Source organism: Macrobrachium nipponense, chromosome 28 (genome assembly GCF_015104395.2).
Source record: "Macrobrachium nipponense isolate FS-2020 chromosome 28, ASM1510439v2, whole genome shotgun sequence".
Taxonomy (NCBI): domain Eukaryota; kingdom Metazoa; phylum Arthropoda; class Malacostraca; order Decapoda; family Palaemonidae; genus Macrobrachium; species Macrobrachium nipponense.
This window is the reverse complement of record NC_087217.1, coordinates 14,462,776-14,488,794: the sequence shown is the minus strand read 5'-3', so window position 1 is coordinate 14,488,794 and position 26,019 is coordinate 14,462,776. Positions and strand designations below refer to the sequence as shown.

The 26,019-nt window shown below is 39.5% G+C and overlaps 1 long non-coding RNA gene across 4 annotated transcripts in view; it reads left to right on the top strand.

Annotated features, from left to right (window-relative positions):
- Nucleotides 1-21,894, top strand: part of LOC135201441 (uncharacterized) — a 32,205-nt gene extending 10,311 nt beyond the window's left edge. For 3 of the 4 annotated variants that reach the window (XR_010311534.1, XR_010311532.1, XR_010311535.1), the window contains one exon: nucleotides 17,347-21,894. This is a non-coding gene — a long non-coding RNA (uncharacterized LOC135201441). Of the gene's footprint in view, nucleotides 1-4,819; nucleotides 5,367-17,346 lie in introns of those variants that run through there. The other variant, XR_010311533.1, reaches the window with a different exon arrangement.
- The last annotated feature ends 4,125 nt before the right edge of the window (nucleotides 21,895-26,019 follow it).

Here is a 26,019-nt window from a genome sequence, read left to right as displayed (position 1 = left end):
TTATGGTGAATTTTTGAAAAAAATATTTGTTTACGTCCGCGCGTTACGAATTCATGCATTATGTTGTGATAATATTTTCTCTGTGTTGCTTTTATCGTTTTACAATGTGTTATATACCAAAATGATTGCAATTTAGTGTACATTACAACGAAAAAAATAGTAACTTGTTACCTTTAACTGTTTTGCGCACAGCGCGATTTGAATACAATTATATATGAAATTTCGTTTTTGCGCTATCATATATCGCATTATTTATATATGATAACGATAATTTTTTTCATTTCTGATGGTTGCATACTAAACTTCAGTCAATGACAAAAAAAGGAGCCAAAAATGAACTCTTAATCTTGAAAACTAAGCGCGCTGTGATTTTTTGAAAAAAATATTTTTTCTGCTTCCGCGCTCACTCTGAAACACCTCCAGCACACGGGAGACAATTTTTTTTTTACCGCTTCGGCGTAAGAGGGTTAAAGGGTTAGTTCTCATTGACAAAGATCTCAATACATCTTATTGCGTAGGCATATAAGCTCTCTTGGACAAGATTCGTAGGAGCTCTCATTCATTGATTAGAGGCTCTTCCAGGTAATAGACGCGTAGAATACGTCCTTATGTCCAAGAGAATAGGAAGCTTGAGAGATTCTCTTCAATCCTCGGTTCTCACTTGGGATCTCCTTCGGCTAATACCAATTCGTTCTATTGACGAAAAGAACGAAGATAGTAAATTTCCATTCTCTCTCTGCCTCGGCAAGGAAAGAATGTAGTAGAGAATTTGGTGTATAGGACTACGTATGGTCAAGTCATATGCGCATAACGTAGTTACCTCTATGGTTGGCAACTGAATTCCCTGTATCCTTCCAGGAGTTTCCTAGGTAAGGACTACGCTTAAAGGGTTTGTTACGACAACACCGACTCAGCTTCTGTATTTAACGAAGGTTGTTTCGCTTAAATATGTATTATTGAGAACTTCCTTAGGCTCGATAATAATTTTATCATATTCCTTCATTGAATGGAGTAACTGGCAACTCAGGAAGTACGGCGAGACAGCGAACGAAGACTGCTGTTACTGTAGGCCAACACAGTACCATCTAGTTCTCGGTCATGAGCGGTTGGTTACATCTCTCTCTCCTACGGGATTGACTGGGTAACCGTATCTCTCCCCTACAATCACGGACTTAGCCTCGAATTGAGGGGATTTGTAGGCAAACATGAATAACATTGTCTGCGTTTTGCTAAGAAGCTTTCAATAGAAAGATTTCTTGCAACCTTTCAATGCTGTTTACCGCAATGTAACAGAATTATAGAGGATTCTAACGCGGCAAAGCACTATGTTATATAATGCTCTCATGCTTACGAAAGCATAGCCTTATTAGAGAACGGAGCATGCTCAGTGAGAAGATGGATGAGTCTGATGGGAACCATTTTCTTCGTGGCAGAACTTTGTTTCCCTGAATGGACTATATTACGCCTATAAAGTTTTTCCTACCAAGAAACGGAAATAACTTATGAGAGGGTGCCGGGTACCATGACAGAGGTACAGATGTTCTGGCACATAGTCTAAATAAATTGCAAGCAATTTAGGTGACTTGATCATTTCTCGATATAGCGAGTTGTTAACTGAAGGGTTCAGTAGCCTCTCTAACAGCAGGCTCGGTAACGTCACGATTCATTCCTGATTTCATTCCCCGTCTAACTGGAGGTGGGTTCAATCCCAAGGAGGGATGAAATGAATTTTTAAATCAATTAGGCCAATTCCACAGCTCTCTCATATCTCAAGGAGCATCGAGAATCTCTTTTTTCGCCCCTGTTCACGTTAACAAGAGAGAACTTGTTTGGAACACAGACACGGAACGTAACGATCCTTAAGAGGTTCGCTGCACGATGTTGCACGTCCGTGAGAACCTTCTCGATCGACGATAATAACTAATATTAGTTGGAAAGAGAGTTGTGGAAACCTGCGAGACGTCTTCTTCATAGATCTCTTCGCAATGTTGAAGACGAAGAGGCTTCCTCTAGACTGCTTCCTTATTCTCGATCCAAGAGCGGTAGCAAGATACGCCATCCTTTAGTTTGAAAGGGGACTAAACATTAGTCTTTTTTCCCCTATATATAAATTCTTAACAGATATATTAAGATAATTCCTGGCGTCAGAGGAAGAGAGGATGATGCTTTTCGCCCCATTTTGGCCTTCGAGAGGCTGGATTCACAGAGGTCACGTCCTTCTTACAGCACTTTTCTAAAGGCATTCCCAAGAGAGTCGGTCTACTCTATCAGCCTCACTTAGAAAGGGACCTTAAGAACCTCTCCACTCTGAGTCTGTCTGCGTGCAGACTGACGAGAAGTTGACATGAATGAGAGGATTTTTTCAAGGTGAATGACAAGTGTCATGGCCAAGACAAAGAAGTGCGGCAGATCGTGCTGGGTTGAATGAGGAAACTGTCCTCTTCCGATACCTCTATGATCCACATGGCGGTTTTCTTCCCTTTCTGAGAGAAGAATCACCTTTGTATATATCTGCTATCAAAGAATACAGTAGCAGGCTATACTCTGTCTCTACAAAGGGACTTAGAGATAGCAGAGGACTAAGATCTTCGGGATCTTATACGATACCTCAATACGACCAAGAGTAGGATATCATGTACTTCGAGTTGGGATCTTTTTGTGGCCCGCAGATTCCATGTTCCGACAAGTTGGAACCTCTCCTCATCAAGCTTCTTTTAGAAATTTTATGAGGGAATTCATTTTTTCTCTTGACCTTACCAACTATCAAGAGGACAAGTGAATTTTTGTGTATTGGAATCTCGCATCAGATTCAATGGAGACTCGGTGATTGGTTCTTGCCAGCATAGTATGTCTGGCAAAGAACTAAAACCCTTCTAATCCTGGTTCAGAGCTTTGAAGTCAAGGGACTTTCCCAATTGATAAGGGAAGAGATAGAAGGGTCTATTTGCCCAGGCAGGGTACGTAAGTTTTATCTTCAGCAGAAGAAATGGCTTAACGTTTGCGTACAGAGTCTTTGGGGTGCGATGAAGCTCGAAGCGCTTCCCAGAAGGTACTCAGAGGGACAAGATAAGAGCCAAGAAAGCCCTGGGTTCTCCCACTTTCGGCTCAGAGTCTTCTTCGACTTCCAGGCTCCTTCCCCTCCTTCGGGCAAGGAAAGGGAAGATTCTGCAAGGAATAGATCTCGTTAGCAACGGAAGCACTCACGAAGGATCCTCCTCGGACGAAGACTCTTCTCTCTCGTCCTGTTTAGATATCCTATCGTCTACTGGATGAAACTGGCTACAAGCGCCTCCCCACGTCCTAGGCCAGAGGCTCCAGGTAGAAGAGTTCCTTCCACCCTTCTCCAGTCTCCTGATGAACTATTGTGGTTTGTTCAGGATCCTCGGGCAACGAAGCGCCAACCAGGCGCCAAATGCCAAACAGGCAAAAAACACCAGAGACAGACAGCTCGAATGAACGCGTTTATTGTCTGATGCGGAGAAGGAACGGGCCTCCAACCTGGCGCAAACAGATCGGACAGGTGAGAGGGTCTGATGTGGACATCGCCAGCCAGCCTCGAGACTCCAGCCAAGCTCGAAGCTCCAGCAAGTGGGGAGGAGCCAGCCAGACACCAGAAGCACCAGCCAGGTGCCAGGCGCCAAGAGCGCCAACCAGGAGCCAGGCTCCAGCCAGGCGCCAGCCGAGAGTAATGCACCAGCCAGGCGCCAGCCAGGCTCCAGGCTTCATCCAGAAGAGATCCATATCAAAGAACGCCCTGGTCTTCTTTGAAACAAGTGTGATCTCCAAAGCACTTGATAAGTGCCTTGATGATTCCTTCAAGTAGCTGAGAGTTAAAAGCGCATGAAGTGCGAGCTTTTGCAAATTCTTGTTCTTTCCATAACAATATGTCATAAAGGACATATTAGCTGTCACATACGGGAGATACAACTCTGTGTTGACTTCCCATTACCCGAAGGATGTCAAGATAATCGACGAGAGATCCCTCTCTCTTGGTGTATACGTGTCTGCGAATATGTTGCTGGGATAGGAAGCCGATACTGATCCTTAACTAGTGAGTTAAATTTTATTTAACGTCGAGTTTTTTCTTTGGGTTGTTTGAAAGGAGTTTGGGGATAACTCTTTTCAATTTAAGTACTAACCCTCGTGTTAGGATCAGGTGATCGGGATAGGTGTTGTGCTCCTTAATTATGCCACTAGGCAAGGTGTGTTGTCATGTAAGTGGATAAGACCCCAATGACAAATGCCATCAGGCTCTGTTGAGTAAGTGGATAAGACCTCATCGACAGACCCACAAGAACTCTTAGCTAGAGGTCACATCCTCGCTGAGGCTCTTGAGGCGAAGCAGACTCCTAGGCAGTAGCCATGAAGTCTTCCGCCTAAACAAGTAGGAACCAAGGTTTTATTTATTACATACAACGTATGTTATTTACCTGTCTATTCAGTAAATAGCTGTCTCTTACCCACCACCAATGGTGTGAATCAGCTAAGTATATATCTGACAGGGAAGTTGAATGTACAAAAATGATATTGTTATGATACAATAAAGTTTTGTACATACTTACCTGGCAGATATATACTTAGCTATAGACTCCGTCGTCCCGACAGAAATTCGAATTTCGCGGCACACACTACAGGTAGGTCAGGTGATCTACCGCCCTGCCGCTGGGTGGCAGGAATAGGAACCATTCCTGTTTACAAATCAGATTTTTTCTTCCACCTGTCTCCTGAGGGGAGGCTGGGTGGGCCATTAATCATATATATCTGCCAGGTAAGTATGTACAAAACTTTATTGTATCATAACAATATCATTTTCTTACAGATTGTAATCTTGCTTCCAAACATTGCTGCATTAGTCCTTGTAGCTGAAGGCAAAACAGGATATTCAGGCAGGTAAATGGACAGGTACTCCACCCACCTGTAACCACCCTGCTGACAAGTATCAGTGATTGAATTACTGTGGTGTCAAGAATAAATCTATGTAAAAGGCTTTAGGGTTTTATTTAGGAAATGTGTAGTTTGCTTTTGAAGAAAATTGCTGTTTTAAATGTAATTAGTACTGTATCTGGCACTACCAGTCCAAACGTTGCTATTTTTATGAAGAGATGTCTCTCACAATGTTTGTTTTTGTATGCATTAGGACCAATAGCTGTGGTAGGCAAAATATTACCTACTGGGAAAAACATTGTGATTCATCCTCCAATTTTTCACAATAACCATTCTCATTCAGCCATTCATCCATGGTAAATGTTTAGGTTCTGGGTTTCTTACTTGTATATCTCACATGAATAGTACTCATCTAGTCCAGTTGCCTTGGGACCTGACATAACAGCCCATAAGGCATATGCAAACTATTATATATTGCTACTTTCAAAATGCATGTTTTCCCCTCTTTGAAATGTCTTGTAGATTGTGTAACATTTTTTCAGATTCCTAGATAGCTTAGAATAGGATGTTTTAAAATGTGTGTTCAGATTTCGCATTAACGTCATGTAAAAAAAATATATATCTAACGTAAAGAGAGAGATCCTTGTCTTTTCAAAGCTGCAAATGTTTAACTTTTATGTCAGCACTTTGAAATTAGAGTCTGCGAGATCCGTTTGCGTCCCTGCTCTGTCAGCGCGTTTGATAATGAGCTCGACTCTTTTTACGTGGTCATCAAAAACATGTCAATCTTAATTATCGTTTACCCTCCGTTTCAATCGGGTACGTATCTGTTGAGCAGTCTTGTCTTGTACGCGTATATCTTTGTCAAGTCCCACGTGGATGTTGCACATTGTGTGTGTAAGATTGCGTCAGATTTCAGAACTTTCGAGAAGCTTTCGTGCCTAGAACGTTTTGAGACATCTGCTCTGTCATTTCCATAAAGGAAGAGATTTTCATTCGATCTTAAGACCTCGAGGCAGTTAGATCTCCCTCTCTCTCTCTCGCTCTCTCTCTCTCTCTCTCTCACTCGACATCGAGATTAAATTAACGTAACGTAAATTTGGTCACTCATATTGTGAGAATTGTATATTTGATATTTCTTAGAATTTATTTAGTTTATTTAATTTCTTTTGTGGAATCTGAACAAACATTTCGTAACGGCGCCTTGTTTTTGTGAAAGTGTAATATACAAGCTGCAGCAAAAGAGAAAGAAACTGGTATACCAAGGTAAAGTGTTGTATATTTTTATTAGTTGCAACTAATAATTGTTAGGAACAGTGAATAACTAATAATGGATAGGGAGTGTGTTTAACTAATAATTGATAGGAACTGTTGTCTGTTAAGAAGGTTTGGTAAAAACTGTTGGTTACAGTGTTATGAAAAAGATTTACACTTTTACACATTGCTGATAATTTTTGTGTTTGTGTCTGTTCCATTGTTTGTGCACTTATTCATTTTCTTATTGAAGTGTGTCTTTTTGTTTTATATTTTCATTTGCATTCACAATTTAATTGACTTAGTTATTTTCATTGCTTTATCATTGCACATTTAATTAAATTTAACACTTGTGAATTGATTTGCATTTACTTAGAATTCTTTTCAAGTTTTATTGTTGTTTAGCACTTGTGAATTAATTTCAAATTTTCAGTTATTGCCTAACACTTTTGAATTTTGATTGAATTAATTTTCTTGAATTTTATGATAAATTAATTTTAATTTAATTTTACTTAATTGGATTCAAGAATTAATTAAACTTTACTTTGTTTTCAAGTAACAGTAATATTCCCTGATATTGTGAATTTCACTTATAAATTTTGAATTTAATAATAAATTTTTGTATTTAAAATTTTTATAAGTGTTTTCTTTATCTTACACCAGTATAAATATATATAATTATGATTATATTCATGTTAGGTAGAAACATAGAGTGGTAATTGATTTGCTTTCCTTCAATTTAATTGAAGTGACTTAGAACCAGGGAAGTACTTAGACTTCTGAAATCAGGGTAATACTTAGAGTTTTAAGTTGTTGATGGAGTGATGCCCTTTGATTAATTTAATTACTTACAAGATTACCTCACACCTGTTTTGATGAACTTAGTCTGATTTTCTGCTATACTGGTAAGTGTTAAGGGATCACTGTTGCCTTTAGAGTATTCAGTCGTTTAAATGTGTTATGAGGGTTCAGGTGTCTGGCTTTTGGTGAGGTAATATTTGATGCATGGTAACCAGATACTTGGCACTTCGTAACAAAACATTCAGCAGTTTAACATCATACTTAAAGTGTGTTTAGGTCACTTGTAAATTGATGAGTTGTATTATAACAAAACGATTTTTTAAAAACAAAGGTAGTTTTTTCTCATATATCCATCAGATATAGTGAGTTCCATATTCCGAACTCCCCAAATGCACAGTCTCATTTCCATATGTCACAAAATATGAGGTTGGTGATTAATGAATAAACTGATGGCCTAGGTGATGCATGTATCATTACACTGCCATACTTCTTGTGTCTGTTAGACAAAGATTTTGAGTCTGCAGTTGTTGACAAATATTGGTCATCTAAGCTTCAAGCCATGAAAAATCATTCTTGTTTTGTGATATGCTACTGATGGTAAAACAGCCACTCTCCTTGATAATTTGTTAGGAAAAACTCCAAAAGGTGTAGATTAGACCTTCTTATAGGATGACAAAGAAGCTGTTCCTGACAGTACTTGATCAATTTTGAGCCCATATTGTAGAAACCACAAAGATTAGATTATTCTTGAATAACTGCCTTTTCAGTTAATGTACATCCTTTACATGTGTCCATAAACCATTTTTAAAGGTTTTGTGCATCAGGAATGGACTAATTTCATGAGTTCCTCATCTTAAGCATTTGACAAGTGTACCATTGGGTTAAGATCTCAGGTACGCTTCAAAAATAGATTATAGAAAGGTGCTCCAAAGGAGTGTGGCATAAATAATGTTATTGCAATACATCACCTGAACACCAGAATTAGCCCTGGTCACTGACCAGCTGGAACTAGTATATCCCCACAGAATTACCTGTAATTGGGTAATTTTTTAACTGCCAGCGCTACCAACGCTGCAGGTAAACCCCCTTCTACTGAGTTACCTGTACCACCGTTGGCAGCTCTGTTGCCAGGACCGGCCGGCAGAACGCTCTCCCTTCAATTGCACTAATCACTAATCATTGAGGAGGGGAGGTGGGTAGGAGTCATTCAGGTGTTCAGGTAAGTATTACAATATTAGTTTTATAATGAAAACTTCATTTCTGGGCTCAGTTCGTGTCGCTGCGCGAAAAATATCCTTTAATCCATTATTTCTAAGGTAAATGCACTAACACATACCAGAGAATAAATAAAATAAAGAAAAGGTCAGTACTACTGACTCGCTCACCCTCCAAGAAAGGGTCTCGGTATGAACACTTTTTAGGTAGGGGGCGAGTGAGACCACTACCACGAACCACTTACCAATAGAAATCTCCTACTACAAAACCCCCACTAGAGGGGAGCCGACCCACAGAGTGGGCAGCAACTACTACTACTCCATCCCATGCTGCCGACTGCTGCGCCTCTGGTGGTCATCCTTTTCAGTTAGCGCACTGCGTACACACGTGCCCTTTTTTGCTCTGTGTTTTTTGTGCCCCTTTCTTGGATTTAACTAATTATGGAGCGTGCAGCCATCGCAGCAGCTAAGTTAAGTAATCTGTTATTGTTGCTATTGGGTTTTTTCCGGCCTTGAGTCAGTATTTGCCGTTTTTTAGGTATAAATACTGGCTCTTGGTCGGAAGTATGGCGGTATTGTTCTGCCTCGTGGCGGGTTCGTTCTTGGTCTTCCATACCTAGAACCTTCCCTTATTACTTTACGCTCTATTGCTAGTTATCTATATTATGTTAGGGGTCCAGCCTACTTGGTTTATGTCATGCATGCATGTCTTCTTTACCTTGCGTAGGCATCTTCCATCCAGACCCTAGCCACAGCTCTTAGTATCGGCCCCGGCTAGCTTTGAGTGGTAGACTTTCTTTCGGGTTAGTCGTACACTCCTGGATTTTTTCTCCTACTGATTTACTTTCTTACTTTACTTTAATGTAATTTTTAGTTATTTTATATATTTTAGGTTAGCCTACGGCGTCTGGCATATTACGTAGCCTAGGTTCCGTATTTTATTGGTCCCCACCAGTTTATTGCTTCCTCTCATCAGTTCGGTTGCTTCTGTATAGCATCTCACTGATTAGTTGGTTTCTTTAACCTAGGCTATGTTTTTTGTTTTCGTTGTATTTCTTCATGTTACCGCTCCGTGGTCACGCATGTGATCGCGAAGCAGCCAGGCGCCCGTCCAGTCACCTTACCCTCCTCCCGCTCTTCCATAGGGCCCAGGGGGCGGGGGGGGGGGGGGGGGGGGGGGGGGGGGTAGGTCTGTCCTCGCTCGCTCCACATACCCGTGCCTGCCTCCCTCTCTCCCTAGGCGGAGGGAGTAGGGGGGCTGGACAGACCCAGGACTGGACTTGACCGTTCTCTTGCTTCATGGCGCGCTCGGATGACTAAGGGGGCGACTGGCCCCTTCCCCCCCCGTACGTTACTCCGTCGCTCCGTTGTTGGCTCGAGTCTGTTTCGCCCTCTCGCTCCTTCCCGGTTTACTGGTGCTTTTTATTTTACCGGAGCTCCGGCATTCACGTGGAAGGTTGCTAGTTCACCCTTGCGGGCGGACTGCAGGCGTACAGTTGGTCTTTCCTAACCACCCCGTCTCGCTAATGACACGAACACCGCCGCGCACCGGAATTATTCCGGTACGTACTAGTGCTTTAGGCTTAAGTGTTTAGTGTTTAATTTAAACTATATTAAGTTTAATTTAAGCTAGCCTAAGCCGATTCCCTTATCACACCGGACCTCTCCGGGGTTCTAGCCTATTCAGGCGGTAAGGGAGGGGTTATGCCCAAAATTTTTCGCGCTCCGGCATGCAGCGGAGTTCTTTTAGCCTACTAGCCTGTAAGTGATGTCTTTTACGGTACTCATGTATCTTTTCACTTACAGACCACCAACTGAGCATCCAGGATGCAATGCCATGCTCCAGGACCCCTGTGGACATGAAGTCTGCAGGTCCCATGCTCCATGCGCGACTCCGCACTGGAATCTACAGGTCTGGTTCCACGAAACCTGCACCATTTGCTACGATCTTGTGAGTCAGCTCTTGGATGGGGTAAGTATTCCCAACTCCGTTCGGTAATCCCAAGAAAGGTTGTAGTTCTTAAGTTTAATTTTAATCTCTTATTTTAAGCTTAAGCTCTTTTTATATGGGATGTTGCATCCCCTATGTCTTTAGACTAAGCCTATTACTTAAGTTTTAATCTTAAGTTTAAACTTAAAACTAATGAATGCCCTCTCTTCCAGGCTCCCGCCGTTAGAGATACCGCCCTGGCAACCCTGAGGGCTTGGGTCGGCGGTTTCGGTAAGAACGCCGCCAAGGGACAGCCCTACATTCTGGAGAAGAGGTTGGCTGTCCTAATCTTCCCCGGCGGCAAGTCAACGGGTTACGTCGACCCGGCAGAGGCAGCCCCGACTATGGCGGCAATTCAACAACAGCTCGCCGCTTCGTTAAAGGAACCAGGCCAAGATATCTCGTCGGACGTCGCGACACTTGATTTAAATATAGAGCCCATGGTAGGTGTTGACGACCTGTTGGTCGAGGTAGGTACGTTGGACGCCCAAGGGCTTCCCTTGGGCGCCACTGGGTCTTCTACTCCTGCTAACTCTCCAGCTTCCTTCCAAGGCTTACAGGAGCTGAGCTCCTTTATACTTCTCCTGACGCTTCAGTAAGACCTAAGGTCAAGGGACAGACGGTTGTAAAAACCCTCAGCAAGACGTCGTCGTCGTCCAAAAAGACTTCGTCGGCGTCAACATCTCGTAAGTCTCCGGCTACAAACCCCGGAGCGGAGAGGTCTAGAGCTTCTGGGTCTAGCTCCAAATCCTCAAGGAGCAGGTCTTTCAAGGAGAGGCCACATACTCCGGCGGAGTCAGCCGTTTCTCCTCTCCCCTTGGTACCTGTTCAGAGTTACCCAACCACCTCCGCAGCAGCTCCAGCTTTGGATCCCAATGCTGGTCTGTTGCAACACATGGGAGACTTGGTCGGCTCTCTGAAGAGCAGTATGGAGCAGATGTTCTCCCGGTTGTCCGACAGGATCACGTCCCAGGATAACATCATCGCCGAACTTAGCCAGGCTCCTCTAGCTACTCCCCCACCTTTCGGCACCGGAATAGCTCAGCTCCCACCTCATGACTCTCTGCCTCCGTTCTCTATGAATAACCCCTGGAGGGTGGCGTCATACGCCCCTTTCCAGGACGGTCTTATTTCAATTCCGGAGTGTGGTACTCGAAGGATTGAGGACTTCGAGTTCTACCCGGAGGGTCTACAACCACCGTTCATTGGCTACGCCAGACTCACTGACGCAGCCATGACTAGAGATGACAAGGTCCCTAAGGAGACAGTCCTCTACTCACGTGACCAGGCTCAAAGAGAATGGCTCAGGTGTTTAGAGGACATGGATTGTTCGAACACGAAAATTCAACCTTTCAAGAGTCCCTTCACCATTTTCACAATGGAAGAGGGAACTCCGCTTCCCTTCCTTACCAAAATAGCTACGGTCACTATCCCGGCGGCCCAGAAGGGGGAGTCGTTGCCACAGCTAAGGGAAGCTGACCCCACATCTCCTTTGCTCCCCTCACTCGGAGAATTGTGGGAAGATTTACCCAACACTTTTTCGGCGGGCAAACTCAAGCCAGACTGTGCTATGGATCAGTTTGGTGAGAAGCTGCCTAGACTTCCGGACAGCCTCATTCAGGCTGAATTTGAGGCCAAGACTAGGCTAGCCAGGTCCATTAACACCATGGCAATGACGGAAGTGGCAACCATTTCTTACGGCTCTGAGCCACTTTTTAAGCTTCTCACCAAGTCACTGACGCAAACAGTTCAGTCTGACATGTTTGAGTTCGCTACAGCCAGAACTAACTGTCGGAAACATGTCCTCCAGGAAGCAACTATTCGTCATGAGCCGAATAAGTTGCTTTCATCCAACATCTGGGGAGCAGACCTCTTCCCTGATGCAATGGTAAAGGAGGTCCAGGCGGAAGCGACAAGGCTTAACCAAAGCCTTAAGGATCGTTGGGGTCTCACCGCAAAGAGACGCCAAGACCAATCAGCAAGGGGTAAGGCTCAAAGGAAACCCAGACGTTTTCAGCCTTACCAGAAAAAGCAACAACGCTTCGCCCAGCCTGTTTCGACTGTTCCGTTGGTACAGTCAGCCCAACCCTCTACCTCCAAGGCTCAATCACAGCCCATCTACGTGATTTCCCCCCAGCCTCAACCTTCCACCTCTTACACTGTCTCCCCAGCCTTCAACCAAGTGTTCGAAGGCCACGCCTTTCAGCAGTATGACCGCTCGGGTAGGGGAGGCAGAGGTAAGGGATCCTTTCGTCAGAAAGGATCAGGAAGGTCTCTTAACAAGGGAAAACACTTCCGGGGAGGCCGCGGAGGTTACCAGCAGCAATGAGAACTTGAAGGTAGGAGGGAGGCTGTTTCTCTTCCGGCACCGGTGGGGATTCAGCAAGTGGGCACAAAGTATTGTGTCGAAAGGCCTGGGTTGGAGTTGGATTGCGAATCCGCCTCCACCCAGACCTTTCCTTCAACTTCCATCAAAAGAATTGACGGAGTATGCGGAGGACCTCCTTCAGAAAGGAGCAATAGCGAGAGTCAACAGATTAAAATTTCAAGGGCGCTTATTCAGCGTTCCAAAGAAAGGCTCACAAAAAAGAAGGGTAATCTTAGACTTATCCCGTCCCGTTTAAACTTGGCCATTCGCTGCGACAAGTTCAAAATGCTCACCATCTCGCAGGTGCGGACCTTACTTCCCCGTGGGGCCGTCACCACCTCTATCGATCTTACAGACGCATACTATCATATCCCTATTGCAAGACACTTTTGCCCTTATCTGGGCTTCAAGATAGGAGATCAAGCATTCTCCTTCAAGGTAGTTCCCTTCGGTCTGAACGTGGCACCCAGGGTGTTCACGAAGTTGGCGGAAGTAGTCGTCCAACAACTGAAGTCTCAGGGGATAATGGTAGTAGCGTATCTCGACGATTGGTTGATTTGGGCTCCAACAGTCGAGGAATGTCGCAAAGCCACACTGAAAGTAATCCAGTTCCTAGAGTATCTAGGGTTCAAGATAAACAGGACAAAATCAAGACTCACTCCGGAGTCCAACTTTCAGTGGCTGGGCATTCAATGGAATCTATCCTCCCATACTCTGTCGATTCCATCAGCCAAGAGAAAGGAAATAGCGAAGTCAGTAAAGCAATTTCTAGGACACAAACTTGCTTAAAGGAGAAGCCAGGAAAGAATCCTGGGTTCACTCCAATTTGCATCAGTGACAAACATCTTGATGAAAGCCAAACTGAAAGACCTAACCAGAATCTGGCGCTCACGAGCAAATGTCAGATCCAGGGACAAGTTGTCATCAGTCCCACAGATTCTACGGAATCGTCTACGCCCTTGGGCAAAAGTGAAGAACCTGTCAATATCAGTACCCCTTCAGTTTCCTCCTCCGGGGATTACCATCCACACAGACGCTTCATTAAGCGGCTGGGGAGGATATTCTCAGTTCAAGAAGGTTCAAGGAACCTGGTCACCCCAGTTCCGCCAGCTTCACATAAACGTACTAGAAGCGATGGCAGTGTTCTTGACTCTGAAAAGGTTACGTCCGCCAAAGAACTCCCACATAAAGCTAGTTCTGGACAGCGCAGTGGTAGTCCATTGCGTAAAACAGGGGAGGCTCCAAGTCACGACATCTGAATCATGTCATGGTAGCCATCTTCTCCCTGGCGGACAAGTTCAGTTGGCACCTCTCCTCCACCCATATAGCTGGAGTGAGAAACGTCATAGCAGATGCTCTATCCCGCTCAGTTCCTCTGGAGTCGGAATGGTCACTGGACAACAGCTCGTTCCAATGGATTCTCCGGAGGTTCCAGGTCTACAAGTAGATCTATTCGCATCTCAAGCGAACCACAAACTCCCATGTTATGTGGCCCCCAACCTGGACCCTCTGGCCTATGCCACGGACGCCCTGTCCATAGATTGGAACAACTGGGAGAAGATTTATGTCTTTCCTCCAGTGAATCTTCTCCTGAAGGTACTGAACAAACTCAGGACGTTCAAGGGTCAAGTAGCTCTAGTAGCCCCAGACTGGCCGAAGAGCAATTGGTACCCTCTGATTCTGGAACTGGGTCTTCGTCCTCTTCGAATTCCCAATCCCAGGCTCTCCCAGTCAGTACAAACGAAGACTGTGTTCGCTTCTCAGGAATTCTCAAAACCCTAACTTTATGGACTTCATGAAGTTTGCGGCTAAAAGAGATGCAGATATTGATCCACGAAATATTCTTTTCTTGGAATCTGATAAAAGAGATTCAACTTTGAGACAGTATGATGCTGCAGTCAAAAAGTTGGCAACCTTCCTGAGAGAATCAGATATTAGAATCATGACAATCAATTCAGCTATATCCTTTTTCAGATCTTTATTTGAAAAAGGCTTAGCAGCTAGCACTATTACGACAAACAAGTCAGCCTTGAAGAAGATTTTTCAACTCGGGTTCAACATAGACTTGACAGACTCTTACTTCTCGTCTATTCCCAAGGCTTGTGCTAGACTTAGACTTCAGTGAGGCCTACGTCAGTATCGTGGTTCTTGAATGATGTTCTAAAGCTGGCTTCAGAAACAGACAATACGACATGTTCATTTATAATGCTCTTAAGAAAAACTTTTTTTATTAAGCTTGGCTTCAGGAGCTAGAATTTCAGAACTGTCGGCGTTATCCAGAGATCCGAATCATATAGAATTTCTTCCCACAGGGGAAGTTCTACTTTCTCAGGAAACGTAGCTTTTTAGCAAAGAATGAGGATCCTTTGATGAGGTGGGAACCGTGGAAGGTTATACCCCTTCCACAAGATGTTTCTCTTTGTCCAGTATCGACCTTACGAGCCTTTCTGTCCAGGACATCCTCATCCTCGTCGGGTCCTCTCTTTAAGAGAGAAAAAGGTGGTACTTTATCTATTAAGGTATCAGGCAACAGATCCTGTACTTTATTAAGCAAGCCAACCCTGATTCCTTCCCTAAAGCTCATGATGTCAGGGCAGTTGCCACCTCAATTAACTATTTCCAACACATGAATTTTGATGATTTAAAAAAGTATACTGGATGGAAATCGCCGACAGTATTTAAGCGTCATTACTTAAAGTCCTTGGAAGCTCTGAAATTTTCAGCAGTTGCGGCGGGTAACATAGTTTCCCCCGACTCTGCTTAATCTTAAGTTGAAGATCCAGTTTCCTATCCTTTCTAACCTATTTCTCATTCAACAGTTTGTCTATACCTACCATGTTCATCTACGCCTACCTTGAGTCTTAGCTGCTCTTGTGATGGTACAGTGGGTGTCCCTTATTTTTTTGCTAGGGTCACCCACAATTGTTTGTATATTCTGATCTCTATGATGTGGTCCCCTTATTTTTATGCTAGGGTGACACATCTACATTTGCAATGGTTACGGGTTTTGTATACTAAGTCATATACATTTGTTTATTATATTATTGTCTAAGTTTGTTCAATTCAGTTTATTATTATAATTGCTTTATTTACTTTGTACATATTAACTATACACAAATGTTAAGATCAACATATATTCCATGTAAGCCCTGTACATATATGTTAACTTTAAGTTAATTTTAAGGAATATTTTCTAACTTGTATAATTGTGTATATGTATATTTCTTAGCAATTATATTTCTTTATTTTATTTTAAGTTTTATTGAGACCTTATTTATTTATTTTCTTTACAATCTTGTGCTAATTCTCTGGTACGATTTCGCGCAGCGACACGAACTGAGCCCAGAAAAGGGATTTTGACGTAAGGAAAAATCTATTTCTGGGCGATTGGCTCGTGTCGCCAGCGAAATATCCTTTAATCTATTATTTCTAGGGTAAATGTACTAACACATAACTTCAGGATGGCCACCAGAGGCGCAGCAGTCGGCAGCATGGGATGGAGTAGTAGTAGTTGCTGCCCACTCTGTGGGTCGGCTCCCCTCTAGTGGGGGTTTTGTAGTAGGAGATTTCTATTGGTAAGTGGTTCGTGGTAGTGGTCTCACTCGCCCTAGTGTTCATACCGACACCCTCTTGGAGGGTGAGCGAGTCAGTAGTACTGACCTTTTCTTTATTTTATTTATTCTCTGGTATGTGTTAGTGCATTTACCTTAGAAATAATGGATTAAAGGATATTTCGCTGGGCGACACGAACCAATCGCCCAGAAATAGATTTTTCCTTACGTCAAAATCCCTTTTTGCTGATTCTGAAGATGAAATGCTTTTCAAACATTCTGATAACAGTGACAGTGGAATTGTTTGTTATGAAATTATTGTTTTGAAAAAGTCAGAGGTTATTATTGTAGTGTACGAGTGAAAGTGAATGCCTTAAATGAATGGCCATTAGAGCTTTGGAAAGCAAGATAGTAGCCTTTGCTCAAGCAGAATTGCATTTTTGGCACTTTGTATCTTTTACTTTATATTGAACGTAAATAGGTTGTTTTTTTATAATATAATGGTGGCATTTAGCATAGTACTACTGTGTTCAGTTGAGCAACATAGATGATTTTAGGTCGTATCCTTAGTCAACAAAACTATTGGTTCATTAAGTCATTGCTTATGTATTTTGGCATTTGTTTATTTCTCAGACTTTTATTTCAAAATTAAGGCATGAATTATACCTGGGGAAATGTGTCTTGAAATTTAAGAACTGACTTACCATAAGTCAAATAGTAGGTTAATACAATGCAGAGAGACATAGATTTTAAAGTTGTTGTTATGTTCTTAAAATACAAGATTTATCATTTTTGGGTTAGTGCAACTCCCTCTCCCTGTTGGGTTCTATAATGCAGCTGCTTCAGCTTGCCAAAGCAGATATTAACTGTTTCACAAGAAGTAAAGTGATTGCCTCAAGTGAGATACTCTGGTACAGCAATGGCGGGAAGTGAGTGGTGTAGTAGTTGTGGTAGGAGATCTCACTTAACAATAATTACAACTATTGTTTCAAGCTGGTAATTAATAGTACTAGGGTCATTGTACCTACTCCATCTCAAGGCAGAGGTTTGTGTATATTGAAATAAAAAATTTATTGGTGTACTGTTTATTGTTCATAAGATATCTTTTATTGATTGAGAGTTGAAAATTAATGTGAACTGTAGAAAGGATTTACTTGAATCCATATTATTTACCTGATGGAGGCAGGTTTTTATTGAATTTATTTTTAGATATGATTATTTTCAATTAATAATTACTAGTTACATCTTTTATGGTGTTATTCACATTTCATCCCGTTTTTACAGGATTCTGTGACTGGAGTTTTGCACCTATAGGTAAATGGGATCGTTGATGTTTCGGAAGCCTTCCAGTTAGAATGAAATTAGATCAAGTGCTGGGTTTTGTGTGACCAGTGTTTAAGAGTAATTTTAGTGTTCTGTAGTAGAATGTGGTAAGTGAACTTATCTCTTACAGTGTTGGTGTTGTACTTAAGAGGATTAATTAATGCACTGGAGAGTTGCCTTGTGAAATATAGTAGAATTTACAATGCTCAATAAGAGTATAGTACTAATTTTTCACAGTATGGTGGCTATTGTAGTTATTTATTACTCTCCTGGTATTGCATTATGAAAGCACTTATCTATTTGATATGTTACTGGTGACCAGAATATATCGGGCTTTATTGTATTTATTTTATAGAACTCTAAAATCACAATGTTCAAGTGTACATATTGTAACAAAGCATACACTGCCAAAAGTTCCCTGAATGTACATATGTTATCTCATTCAGGCAAAAAACTTTATGCATGTATGTTTTGTGACAAACGTTTCAGTCGCAAAAACTATTTACCAATCCACATGAGAGTACATACTGGAGAAAGGCCTTACAAATGTACTGTGTGTGGTAAAACATTCAGGCAAAATGCAAACCTTAGAAAACATGAAAAGTTACATTTACCAGGCCCATTTAGTATCCATATTGGAGAATGGCCTTACAAATGTTCTTTGTGTCAGAAAACATTCAGAAACTTGGGAAGCTTAACCAGGCATAATAAATTACATGATGAAATAAAGTGTTTAAGTTGCAGCATCTGTAGTAAACAGTTTTCTGAGAAAAGCCTGTTTGAAAACCATTTTCAACAACATTCTTGCAGTAAAAGTAAAGGTTATAGTCAAATTGGTAATGGAACTACTCGAGAAAAGATTCATTCTGGTCATCAACAGTATCACTGTGCAAATTGTGAAAAAAGTTTTAGTCAGAAGCAGGACTTTGAAAAGCACTGTAGGACACATTTAGCAGTTCCAGCTTATAATTGCCAGTTGTGCAATAAAGGGTTTACAAGACTAAAGAGTCTGCATAAACATGCCCAGAAGATTCACAGCAATCAAATATCTTTTGGATGTGGATTTTGTCATAGAAACTTCACTGATACTGGTACTTTTACAAACCATATGAAATACTATTTTGTTCATGGTTATTGTGAAGATGATCATATTAAAGTTAATTCTGATAATGGTAAGACACAGGACATTGAACAAGTTATGTTTCCAAAAGCGAATATATTTAGAGTTGAGGATGATCTTATCGTAATTGTTATCAGTGAAAATGATGTAAATGAAGGCGAGATGTGTCATGCGTTGAAGCATGTGAAAAGTAAATTTGGACTTTTAACTGCAAAAAAGATTTCATCAAATGAAAAAAGTTGTATTAGTGATAATGAAGTCTCTGGACTGTTGACTGAAAAGCAGTTACATATTATTAGCAATATTCCAAACCTTAAAGGGAAAATTTCAGGACCATTTTGCAAAAAAACTTGGAAAACATTTAATAAATTACCTAATGCAAATGGAAAGCATAAGTTTGGATGTGATGTTTGTGATGCCAAGTTAACTAAAAAGAAAAATAGAAAAAGGAAAAGGAAGTATTGTAAATTGTGTGGAAAGTTTTTTTTAAGCACAAAAAGATTTGAAATGCATATGAAATATCATGTACACTATAAACAACTTAGGAATAGCAGTAGAAAAAATAATTATATCGATGGTAAATTCCATGATAACCACAGGTCACTTTGCCTGAACCTTAATGAAGCTTGTACAAAAAAGAAATCAGAAAACCACTGCAGTGAGTGTTTGGATAATCATCAGTATGTGTGCAAATTTTGTGAAACCAAACATTCTGTAGGAAATTTCAGTACTCACGGTTGCCAACAAGGAGAGAAGGAAGATCATAAGTGTAATGTTTGCCATGAATTATTTGTGACTAAATCAGATTTACTCATGCATGTGATGAAGCTTCACAAGCAAGAATACCCTTACACTTGTCATATTTGCTGTAAATCATTGCCAACAGAAGACAGCTTCATAAATCATTCAAACTTGCACATGAAAGGGGAACTTCATACTTGTTCTAATTGTGGTAAAAATTTAAAAGAAGTGCATGGTGTAAATGAACAGCTGAATATTCATGTTACTCCGCAGTCATTTCAGTGCGGCGATTGTCATATGAAGCTTAGAGATGTGAAATATGATAAGTGCCATCTTGAATTTCATGAAATGCAAACTGAAGGATTTTTACAAATTAGAAAAAGTCCAAAAAGTTCATCTCACAAAGTGTTCTCTGAAAGTAGTAATGATCACGATCATTTTACTATAATTTTAGAAAGTGATGAGCAAGATTCATCAAACTCCCCAAAGGAGTTAAATGGTTTTGGTGAGAGTAGTAAAAGCTCATCAACATTAACCAATAGTATAATAAATAACAAACTAGATGATTTTTTACCTTCAATAGTGCATTGTGTTGAAATAGAGGTTACAGAACTGGTGTCATGAGGTGCTAATCACTGTGTATCCTATTCTAACAAACACATGGAATTCAGAATTGTGATGCTATATAGTATATAGGTTTTATATAGTCATACAAATTACAAAGCCATTTACTTTTATTTAAGGCTTAATATCTGGTTCTGGCAGACAGTTCACATTCTGGTCTTAGTTATTTTGATTATCAGGATGGCCTCCCTTGTCTCACACTAAAGCTCTTACTTCCTAGTTCATTTGTTCATTTTCACCCAAAGCTGATACATTAATTGAATGAGGCTGTCTTTATTCTTTTCTTGTACCTACTTGGCTACAAGGATGGTGTTGGAAATAATCCAGGTCGTAGAGACCTGTATGCGAATCAAGTTGCTTGTTCATAATAGTATGTACCTACTTCTTGACAGTCTCTAATCAGATGAAACTGAAGTCTTTGAAAACAGTTTCTTGTTCCTTTGAATTGCCCTTTACTAATCCTCTCAGATTTGTACATTGTCAATAAAGTCTGTCTGTAATCATTTTGTACGCTGCTAACTTCGAAACATACTGTAGCAGGCATAAATCAAACAGCAATAAAATAATTTCAGTTCAGTATAATTGTTGGGATACTACAGTTTCAAAATAGTAAATCTAGATGCAATTTCCATAATGGTTAAATGAAAATTTAAGTATTTCCATAATCTTTGCAAAGCCACTGTATCTCTTTTTGTTTTATAAATGAACAAGATCCTGACTTTTTCAACATCCCTATCTGCTAACTGCAAAGATTTCTTTGATGTTCCAAGCAAATTAGTTGCAGTAATGATAGCATACAAGATCTGCATCCTTAAATATCATAATACAGTTCTTGTAGTTGAAAGTTGAGGTTGATTGACCGAAGATATTGAAGTTAGATTTTATGTAAAATAAAAGTATAAGGTAAAACAATTATATGGGTTTTCATAATTTTTTGACAATTATTTTACTAGAAATCAAGGAATCAAGAAAATATGAGAGGAGATGGGGAAAAGAATGGCAAAGGAATACTACAGTATTTGTCACCTAAATATAATGATGGTGTGGAGACATGAGCAAAAGAATATTTTAGGTACAAATATAGGAACACCTTATTGTAAAAGATTTTTCATCATATCTTCATAATTTTAGTTTAAAGAAAAAATACTGCATTCCAAGTACTACATGTATGTGTAATTCATGACTCTCCAAGACATTTATTAATTGTGGAAATTCTATTGTTTCTGATAAATATTAAAAACTAGTGATAATGAGTAGGAAAATAGGTCTTCATGATTTCCAAGCTCTTTAATTGTTTTTATCTTGCAATTCAACATTTGGTATGCATGCCCAGACCAGACTTAAGGCCTTGTTAAAAGTAATTGGTTTGTATCCTTGGAACAAAAATGTTCATATTTTTATTTATTGTACTGTATACTGTACGCCCATGTTTAGAGTTCATTGGGCATTTTGGAATTTACCAATTTACCAAAAATTTTTTACTCTTTCTAACTTAGGAGTTGATAGTTATTTATATTAAAAAAGGTCAGTAAATTTTATTTGGTGGATACATTTAAAAGGAAATTTGAATTATTAAGTGTGGTATCTACCAGAAATTATAGAACCAGTAATTTACTTTAAAGAATTTTGTGGAAAACAGTATGGTGTAAGGAACCTGCTTGTCAGGGACTGTATATGTTGGCATATTACACAATTCTTAATGCCAGTTTTATTTACTAATTATGCTATCTGTGATTTAGGGAAAGCCTTTACAGTTCACAGAGTTATAATAAGTTTTGTTCATGAAACTTACCTGTCAGATATATATATAACTTGATTATATATATCTGCCAGGTAAGTTTGAACAAACTTTATTGTATCATAACAATATCATTTTGTTAGTTGAGTACCTAATTGACCATTCTTGGTAGAAACATGAAAAAAATATGAAAAAGTGATGAAATTCTGAGAAACCCTGTTTTTGTATGGCATTCACTTATACTGTATGTATACAGTCTTTCATTAAAATTTGTCTTAGTTTCATAGTTATTGGTTATTTCTAACCCAAATCCTTTAAACTCATTCCAATGATATATACAAGTTAGTTTAATGTATTGTTTATTATGATGAATTTAAATCTATAATACAAAAAAAATCCCTTGAAAGTAGTACGTACCACTATTTGCAATTTTCTTTTCATTCCATAATGAGAAGCAGAACACAGCTTTCTTACAGCAGGCCATTGCCTTGTGCAACCCTGTGCAACATTTTTGTTATAGCATTAATGCTAGTTTCTGCCTCCCAGATTTGTTCATTTCTTGCAAGTCATAGATCACGGTGCAAAATTAAGACCTATAACTATTTTATTTTTAAAATAAAATGTTACGGAGATTCCATAACTATGAAGTGGGATTCCATGAAAAACTTATTTTTCCAAACCATTGCCCTAATGTTTAGTGTGCCACAGAAATATGTGAATAAAATAGAGCGCAACACTTTGGATAGGATGATGTCTTGAGTTAAGAAACATTTTACCTGAACCTGTCCTGTTCTCAACTCGGTCAAGGATGTAAGATACTGAATTCTGTTCATGTATCAGGCCATGCTAAGTTGGTCTGTCTGACCCAAAAACTTCACATAGAACACTCAGAGCAGCAAGGCCACATTCTAAAATGCACAAATGTGATCACTGCACAGTATCAAAAATCACAAAAGTATGTTGGAATATATTCTTAATTTCAGTAAACTCAAAAATTACTTTTACATTACCTTGGCATTGAAAAAACTTTGGAAAGTAGCAGGTAAATATGTTTCGTATAAACCTATGTAGGTAAACCACTGGTACCGAAAATTAATATTGTCAAAGTTGTTGACCTTCAGTTGGTGCTAGATATTTATTCAAGCCATTTTGCCGTTTTTAAAGAAATTTGATAGACCACATGATAATTATTATTATTTCAGTATATGAAACCCATTCACATGGAACAAGCCCATGGGGCCATTGACTTGAAATTTATGCTTCCAAAGAATGTTGGTTTCAACTTTCATCAGAGGAGCAGATCATGGATTACACACCATAGAGAAAAATCATATGATCTCCCTTTTTCATTGAGAATGAACAGCCTTGCCAGGTGTTAATGGCTATTGGTCCTGATGATGTTCCATATAATACCATGATCACACATTATCTAGAATGTACTAAATTAAGCATTCTTGGTATTTTAAAACAAGAAAACAGTTTTGAATAGCCAGTTGATGACCCATTACTACACTGACTTCCAGTCTTTCTAAGATAAGAAAAAGGTCAGTGTTCAATAAATGTGATATCTGAAGTATAAGAATTACTTTTGTAAGCCTTAGTGTGTCACCAGCTATGTGTATTCTCCCACTGGTGTTCTAGTGGAGATGGTAAACTACAAATCTTTCTACTAAACCACATAGTTTTTTTTTTACTTTGAACGAAAAGGAACTATCATCGCTTGGAAGCATTTTATTCTACAAGGTTTATACAGTTGCATGAAAGAAGAATTGTCATGTTATGAAAGACTCAAAATCACAGATTTTTCAGGCACATCTAGGTTTTACTCTCAATTATTTAGTGTCATGTAGTAGCTGGAGGTAGTGTTCTTTATGTTACTGTCTCTGCATTCACAATAGATCTACACTTCACTGTGCACAGTGTTAAATTGGAAAAGAATGCTGCTTTAAATTTTTAACAATAAATTGAAAGTGGTCAGTTGCAGTCATCAAAGTGGTATTCATCTAGACTGAACTATATTTTAATTAATCAAGAATCCATTATTTTACTGAAACTTGATTCATCTGAGAAAAACAGTTAGTTTAGGACAGTGAGGGTTAAAACTTTGCAGCCATACATTAATTTTCCTAAGATTAATACTTTATACAATATAGGTAATCAGTTGTTTTTGTATGATTACCACCCTAAATAATGCAACAGTACAAAAAGTCCAAAGCTTTCATATACTACTTACATTTTTATTTAGATCAAATAAGGCAACATTTTGATATAGACCAAATAAGGGATGCAAGCCATTAAGTCTACCCTGCATGATAGACTGAAGACTGAATTTAGTTCATAGCTTGTAGGTACTAATCCTAATTGAGTGCATATTAGTGACTGCTGTGAGATTCCACTAGAGCTGTAGTATACATATTTCAGACTTGGCTGGTTCAGAGCTGGATCAGGTTCCAGAACCTTCCAGATTATCCAGGCAGTATTGTAGTTACTATTATATATATATGATATATATAACATATATATATATATATATATATATATAGATATATATATATATATATATATATATATATAATATATATATATATATATATACTTACTATGGAGACTATCCACATGTACGACAGCAGTTCAGACACTAGAGGAGTGGTTGCCAACGTTGGGCTACCAGGGAGGTAATTTGATTTTGAAGGTGGCCAAATTCAAGAATGCTTAAACCAAGTTAATGGCCTTTTAGGCTCCCACCAGTGACTATAAGAATTATATCACCATAGGAAGCCTCAGGATTTTAGAAGCGATTATGTGGGGCAGGGCCAGAAAAAGTTTGGAAACCACTGCTTTAGAGTGGAATATTTTCTTACAGAATTGAATATATCTATTATCCATATAATGCCACATTAAAACACAGCTATTGCTCCTTGAAAATGACCAAATACTAGTCTCTAGAGGTGTTTAAGGTTTGCAAAGAAAGGACACAGTACAGGAAACCGTGTTATTCAACAAACAAGATGCTTGGAAATATTCAACTATGAAAAGGTTATAGTGTACAGTACATATCAGATATTCATGTGTAGTTGCTGTACCTACTCTTTATTTTGCCGATAAATGAGATTGCAACAAAGTTGCATGCAGGTTTAAAAAGAATATATGGTCAACTAAGTTTTACTCTGAATTATGACCAGTGCAAACAGTACGTATAACTAAAGTCGACACGTGAGCTTCCTTATCAGGGTATCAGTTCTCTGTGTAGAGGAGAAAAGCTGGCTTATTCTATGAAATTATCAGATGAAGAAAACTAGGAAATCAAACTAAATAAAGGAAAGAACGCAGTACCTATCAAACAGACGATATAGAATTTATGCAAATTTACTATTGAGTTCAAGTAGCACAAAGTATAATAGGTAAATACAGGGATGCAATAAATCTACTCAGAAAATTGTCACACAAATTTAAGTTGTAGATAGATCAATACTTGTATGTATATATAGCGATTCTACTTTCAGTAACAAACTACTAAAGTCGTATAGTACGTGTACTTGGGTTACCATCAGCCTCGAATTTATCGTAGTTGTTGCAATTACATATATGACCGTTTATAAGTTTATAACTGGGTGAATATAATATAATAAGTATGATAGTATGAGGTCGTTGATAGGATGATAAGACTTTCAATAAGAAACTGAAGAGCCTCTTTTTCATTGATTGTAATAATAGCTAGTTAGGTAGGATTTGATAAGCTACTATCGAATATCCGAAGTAATTCTTCAAATGCTACCATACATAGGTGTATAAATTAACTATGAGAGATTTGCAGGGTTACTTTGAAGGAGTGAAGCCACATAATAAGAGGAAGTCTTAGGGACCGCCCTAGAGCAAGAACCCGTGCTGGCACTAGGCCAATCTAGCTAAACTAAATGGGGCAGTTTTGTGGGGGACCTTAAATTTGTTATGAGAATTCTGTGAATTTCTCGGCCAGAGGAAACTTCACTGTAAGTAACCAGAAATTATTATACCACTACAATGAAGACAATGATATAATAAATCAAGAAATATTGTATTGCAGGTGTGTCGCCAATTTTCCTTGAAACGGTGGGTAGTTGAAAATTAAGCAAGTCTATCATAAAATTATAACAGAGAATGTAGACTCGTTCAATAACCAGGAAGATACCGATATCATGACTGGTAAACTGTTCTGTTACAACAGAATTCCACCTAATAAAAGGAGCCCATAAAACGTCAAAATATAGAAAGTAAGTGCTATATTACCTACCTGACGAGAGAGACAGCAGTCTCTTAAATATAGTAATTTTTATATTTTGGCGTTTTAATGGGCTCCTTTTATAAGACCGATATCATGTTTAGTGAAAATTTTCGCTATTGTTTGAAAGCGCAGGTGAAATATGAATGATTC